Source organism: Gossypium arboreum, chromosome 1 (genome assembly GCF_025698485.1).
Source record: "Gossypium arboreum isolate Shixiya-1 chromosome 1, ASM2569848v2, whole genome shotgun sequence".
Lineage (NCBI taxonomy): Eukaryota > Viridiplantae > Streptophyta > Magnoliopsida > Malvales > Malvaceae > Gossypium > Gossypium arboreum.
Genome location: NC_069070.1, coordinates 61,013,283 through 61,019,282, shown reverse-complemented (window position 1 = coordinate 61,019,282; position 6,000 = coordinate 61,013,283). Strand labels below are relative to the sequence as shown.

Sequence of the window (6,000 nt, the reverse complement as noted above, 5' to 3'; positions counted from 1 at the left end):
CTGTGTCTCCTTCTGTGGTGTGTGCACGGCATAAGGCATGCCCGTGTGGATGAGAAAACCCTATGTTTCAAGACTTAGTAGGTTAGATGTGAAAAACTAGAATTTAAATAAATCATTACTGTTAGTGCTCGGGTTGCCTCCCAAGAAGCGCTTATTTATAGTCCAAGCTTGACTTACCTCTCTAGTGTGTGATCATGATGGCTCAAGGAGTTTACACTCCTCATCCCTGCTATCAACTTTATCAATATAAGGTTGAAGACTAGTATTTTTTACCTTAAAAGTTTCGAATTTGGGGTGAATTACCTCTACTGTACCATATGGGAAAATATTGAGTACCGTGAGAGGAATTTCTTCATTAGGTTCAGAAGTGGTAATGCGAGGATCTGCTGCATCTAGTAGTACTTTCTCTCCAACCTTAAGTTGATTTGGTGATGTATTAAGCTTGTCTTGGCTCAGTTTCGATTTATCGGGTGTTCTCGGTTTCTGTATCTGCCATTCATTTAGTTACTCAATTTGTGGCCTTCGTTCTTCATAAATAGGTCCTTTGTTGTTGCTTGAACATGGCTCGTGTAGGTTCTTCGAACTTATTTCCTGCAAAGTAGGTTGAACCACATGGTCAGTTTTAGTAGAATGATTTATAAAACCACCTTCAATTTTTAATGTGTTACTCGAATTACGAGCTTGAAGGGTGATTGTTTTGTCTCCCACACGAAGTGTGAGATCACCTATGCCAACATCAATTATTGTTCTAGCGGTTGCTAAAAAGGGCCTCCCTAAAATTAAAGAAACGTTATTATCCTCTTCTATGTCTAGAACAACGAAATCAACTGGGAATATAAATTTGTCAATTTTAACGAGTACATCTTCAATAATCCCCCTAGGAAATCTGATTATTTTATCGGCTAATTGAAAACTCATCCTAGTTTATTTGGGTTTCCTAAGACCTAGTTGTTTAAACATTTTGTAAGGCATGACATTGATACTAGACCCTAAATCAGCCAAAGCATTATTTATATCCAGGCTACCAATTAAACAGGAAATCGTAAAATTCCCTGGATCTTTTAATTTGTTGGCCAGCTTATTTTGTAGTATGGCTGAGCAAACCGCATTTAGTTCCACATGCGATGCCTCATCCAATTTCCACCTATTTGTTAAAAGCTCCTTTAAGAATTTGACTGCATTTGGCATCTGCGAAAGAGCTTCAATAAACGGTAGGTTAATATGTAACTTCTTTAATAATTTAAGGAATTTACCGAATTGTTCTTCTGTGCGGTCTTTCCTTATCGGTTTGGGTATTATACACGAGGTTTGTATTCTTTACTTACCAGTTTCTGGTCATTGTGGTCCACCTCACCCTTACCTTTACTTACCACTGTTTCTTACCTTGGTTCTGGTTCAGGTGCAACTAACCCTTCCTTATCTTGAATGGTAATTGCATTGATTTGCTTCTTTGGGTTAGATTCAATGTTACTCGGTAGGCTACCTTGTGGTCGTTCAGATATCAATTTAGCTAGTTGACCTATCTTAGTTTTGAGCCCTTGGATCGATGCTTGTTGATTTTTAAGTGCTGTCTCGGTATTTTGAAAATGAGTTTATGACACCGAGATGAATTTTGTTAACATCTCCTCAAGGTTCGACTTTTTCTCTTATTGGTAGGGTGGTTGTTGGAAGCCTAGAGGTGGTGGTGGTCGCTGGTTCCCTTGGCCTCCCCATGAGAAATTTGGGCGGCTCCTACCTGCATTGTAAGTATTACTATAAGGATTATTTTGAGATCGAGGATTATTACCCATGTAATTTAACTGCTTGTTCTCCATGTTGTGGCCGTAGGGTGGGTATTCTGAATTGCTTGATCCACCTCTACTTGCTTCGCGCTGCATTACTGGGTAAACCTGTGAAGAACTAAGAAAACCGTCAATTTTTTTATTCAAAAGTTCTACCTGATTGGAGAGCATGGTGACTAAATCGACGTTAAAAACGCCAGCTGCTTTTGTTGACTTTGTCCTCATGACTTGCCACTGATAATTATTCAGTAACATTTTTTCTATAAATTCATAAGCATCTTCAGGTGTCTTATTATTGATAATTCCACTAGCGGCTACGTCGATCATCTGTCGAGTCGAAGGGTTCAGGCCATTGTAGAATGTTTGAACCTATAGCCAGAGTGGTAACCCATGGTGAGGGCACCTTCTCAACAGGTCCTTGTATCTCTCCCATGCATCGTAGAGTTTTTCTAAATTCATCTGCACAAAAGAGGAGATATCATTACGTAATTTAGCCGTTTTAGCTAGTGGAAAATATTTTAATAAAAACTTTTCTATCATTTGTTCCCAAGTAGTGATTGACCCTCGTGGTAATGAATTCAACCATTGTTTAGCTTTGTTTCTCAATGAAAAAGGGAATAACTGAAGGCGAATGGCATCATAAAAAACGCCATTAATTTTAAATGTATCACATAGTTCCAAAAAGTTTGCCAAGTGAGCGTTGGGATCTTTGTCCTGCAAACCATCAAACTGAACAGATTGCTGTATCATTTGAATTGTGTTAGGTTTCAGTTCAAAAGTATTTGCAGCAATAGTAGGCCTAACTATGCTCGATTCAGTTCCTGTTAAAGAAGGTTTAGCATAATCATACATAGTACGTGGAGCAGGATTCTGATTAGCAGCAATTGCAGGAGGTAGCAGATTTTCTTGGTTTTCAGTCATCTCCTTGGTTGTAGATGAAGTATCGTCCTCTTGCTCTTCTTCTATGTATTGTAAGCAACGCCTTATTTCTCTTCAGTTTTTGCAAACTGTGCGGTCGATCTCACCGTCAAAAAGTAGTGGTCCTGACGGGTTTCTTCTGGTCATAAACTAGAAAAAAATATCAGAATAAAATAAATGAAGAATTAGAAAAGAGAATAAAAAATTAAATTGCAAATAAAGTAGAATGGCTAAAGTAATAAAAATTGAGTGTTCATAATATTCTAGTTCCCCAGCAACGGTGCCAAAAACTTGATACGTGATATTCGCGACAGGTTTTAAAAATTTATAATTAAGCGTTCTTGAAACTAACTATTATCACGATGAACGCAAGTGTACCTATCGAATAGTAGTATAGCTTTAGCAAGACCGGATTGTCGAACCCAAAGGAACCAAGAGTATTAGTAATTACTTTCTTTTTATTATCTAGCATAAAAATTAAGGGATTTGTTTATCTAAACTAATTAACTAAATTAAGAGTGCACAGAGAGAAAATTGGAAAAAAACTTTCAGGAAAACTCGATTGATTAAGACAATACCCAAGGAAAAATTCACCTAGACTTCACTTGTTATTTGACTCTGAATCAGACGATTTATTCATTTGACTTGATCCGTAGAAATCCTTAAGTTATATTATTATCTCCCTCGAGACTAATAACATCTAACCCTAGGTTGATTAATTGAAATCTCTTTCTAATTAACACCTAGTGTTGCATTAACTCAATCTATGGATCCTCTTATTAGGTTTCACCCTAATCCGAAAAAATCTTATCACCCTATCTCTAGGCGTGCAATCAACTCCGCTTAATTATGACAAATTTACTCTTAAACAGGGTCTATTCCTCCTCTGAATAAGAGCATTAACTTGAATCAATATCCTGGAATATTAAAACAAGAATTAAGAACACATAATTAAGAACAAATTAAATATTTATCATACAACTCAGATAATAATAACAGGATCTATCTTAGGTTTCATTCCCCTTAGGTATTTAGGGGGTTTAGTTCATAATTATAGAAGAAAACATATCAGAAGAATAATGAATACAAAACATAAAGAAAACCCAAAACCCCTGAATGGAAATTGAAGGGAGATCTTCAGTCTTGATGATGAATCCGGCTTCTAAGATGGACCACTTAACTTGCTTGCCTCTTACTCTGCGTCTCCCCTCCTAAGTGCCTCCTCGGGTGTTTAAATAGGCTTTAGAATTCCTAAGAGCCCTCAAAATTGGCCTTTTTCGAGTAGGTTATACTTGGGCTTGGCAGGGACACGCCTGTGTGACACACCTGTGTGTGATTACTCCAGCCCATGGTCAAGGCTGTTGAATAGGCACGAGCATGTAGTCTACCCGTGTAAGTCGTGCTTCGATCTTGCCAAAGGGACATGGCCGTGTGACACGCCCGTGCGAGGGAGTCCAGGCCATGTTGATTTCCCATGTGGGTCCACTTTCTCTGTTTTCGGCCCGTTTCTCGCTCTTTTTACTCTCCTATGCTCACCTAAGTATAAAACATGAAATTAAAGAATTAAAAGCATCGAATTCACCAAATCTAAGGAGAAACCATCCAAAAATGTGCTAAGCATGGGATAAAAACATGTATAAATTACGGTTTATCAAATGCACTTTTTAATTAATTTTATGTTATGTTGAATAAAAACATCAGTTATCCATTTATTTGAGCTAAACATGTGGCTAAGGCATTTGTAGTGGCTCAAATGGAGAAGACAATGGCCATGGAAGAAGCTTGTTTCGGCCAGCCCTAAATTGTCAATAGGTATGTGATTTTCGTCTCGTTTTTAATGATTTCTACATTTTTGCGATCGTTGCAACTAGGTCTAGCTAGCTCAGGGACTATTTTGCAAAACTGTTACAGATTTTGAATGATGCCATTGATGAATACATGTGTGTTTTTATGTTTGATGATAGATTATGAATGTTGGTTGTAAATTATACAAGTTTTATAAAGTGATTTTTAGTGAAAATGCAAATTAGGGATTAAATTGTGAAATGTGAAAATTTTATGGTTAAAATGTGAAATAAATGAAAAATATGGGCTGTTAAGGACCTAATTGAAACTTGGCTAGCATGGGTTGTGATTGAATTGCTTGAAATTGTGTTTTTATGAAGTAAGAACTAAATTGTAAAAGTGGTGAAACAATAGGGGAAAATATGTAAAAGTACTTTAAAGTATGTTTTGGACTAAATTGAATAAAAGGATTATTAAATAAGCTAAATTTGATATCATATAGATCAAGAAAAGTGAAACTCAGAGTTAGATCGGGAGGAAAACAAAGTTATAGACTAATCGACTTAATTTGCCGTTTTTACATCCGAGGTAAGTTCGTATGTAATAAGCATTGTTATAATTACGCTTTAAATGCTTTGATATTGCATATATTGTGTATTTGAGGTTACAGTCGTGTTTGAGGATGATTTGGATATTGTAAGCACTTAGTGTGCGGAATTGAGATAACTTCGGTTATATATTGCACTCAGTGTATGAGATTGAGATAGCTTTGGCTATATATATACATTGGCACTTAGTGTGCGAAAGTAATATAACTATCGCTATTTATTTGGCACTAAGTGTGCGAGTTTCCCGAGTATCCAATATTGTTCCGAATGGTTCAACTAGTACGTCATAAATGTGGATAAATATGAGTTGACACGGATTGGTACAGGTATGTACGTGAACCATTCAAGTATTGAAATCAGGAGATAATGAAAGTGATAACTAATCTTGTGAAAGAAATTGTGATAGGATGACGATTTCATATGTGATTTGTATATTATGTTTTATTTGTTCAAGTTGTATACATTTGATAAGTTGATTTTAAATGCTATACGAACTTACTAAGCTATAAAGCTTACTTTGTTTATTTCTCTATGTTTTATAGTGATTCAAAGCTAGCTAGGATTCAGGGACTGCCAGAGATCACTTCACACTATCCAACTATCACTTGGTACCTTTGAGATTAAGTTTTAGGTCATATGGCATTTGAACTGGTTTGTAAATGTTTATGTTTTGGGATTGTATATATAGCCATGTGAGTTGGCTTATATTGGTGATTTTGATGATGTAAATAAATGTGCAAATGGCTTATGTTTTGAGTTTGGTAATTGAACTATGTTTTGTAATTGAGGTTGGATTCATGGTGCTTATTGATAATAGGTAAATTGAATGTTAAATGATTGATAATTGAAAAGTTCTGTGCTTGTGATTTGGTGCATGATGATGCATGTTTGGAAAAGCTAAATTAGTT

General features: G+C 36.1%; 1 non-coding gene across 1 annotated transcript; it reads left to right on the top strand.

Annotated features, from left to right (window-relative positions):
- Positions 1-2,166: 2,166 nt before the first annotated feature.
- On the top strand, positions 2,167-2,273 carry LOC128282329 (small nucleolar RNA R71). Its single transcript, XR_008272573.1, has one exon. It is a non-coding gene; the product is annotated as a small nucleolar RNA R71 (small nucleolar RNA).
- Positions 2,274-6,000: the final 3,727 nt, after the last annotated feature.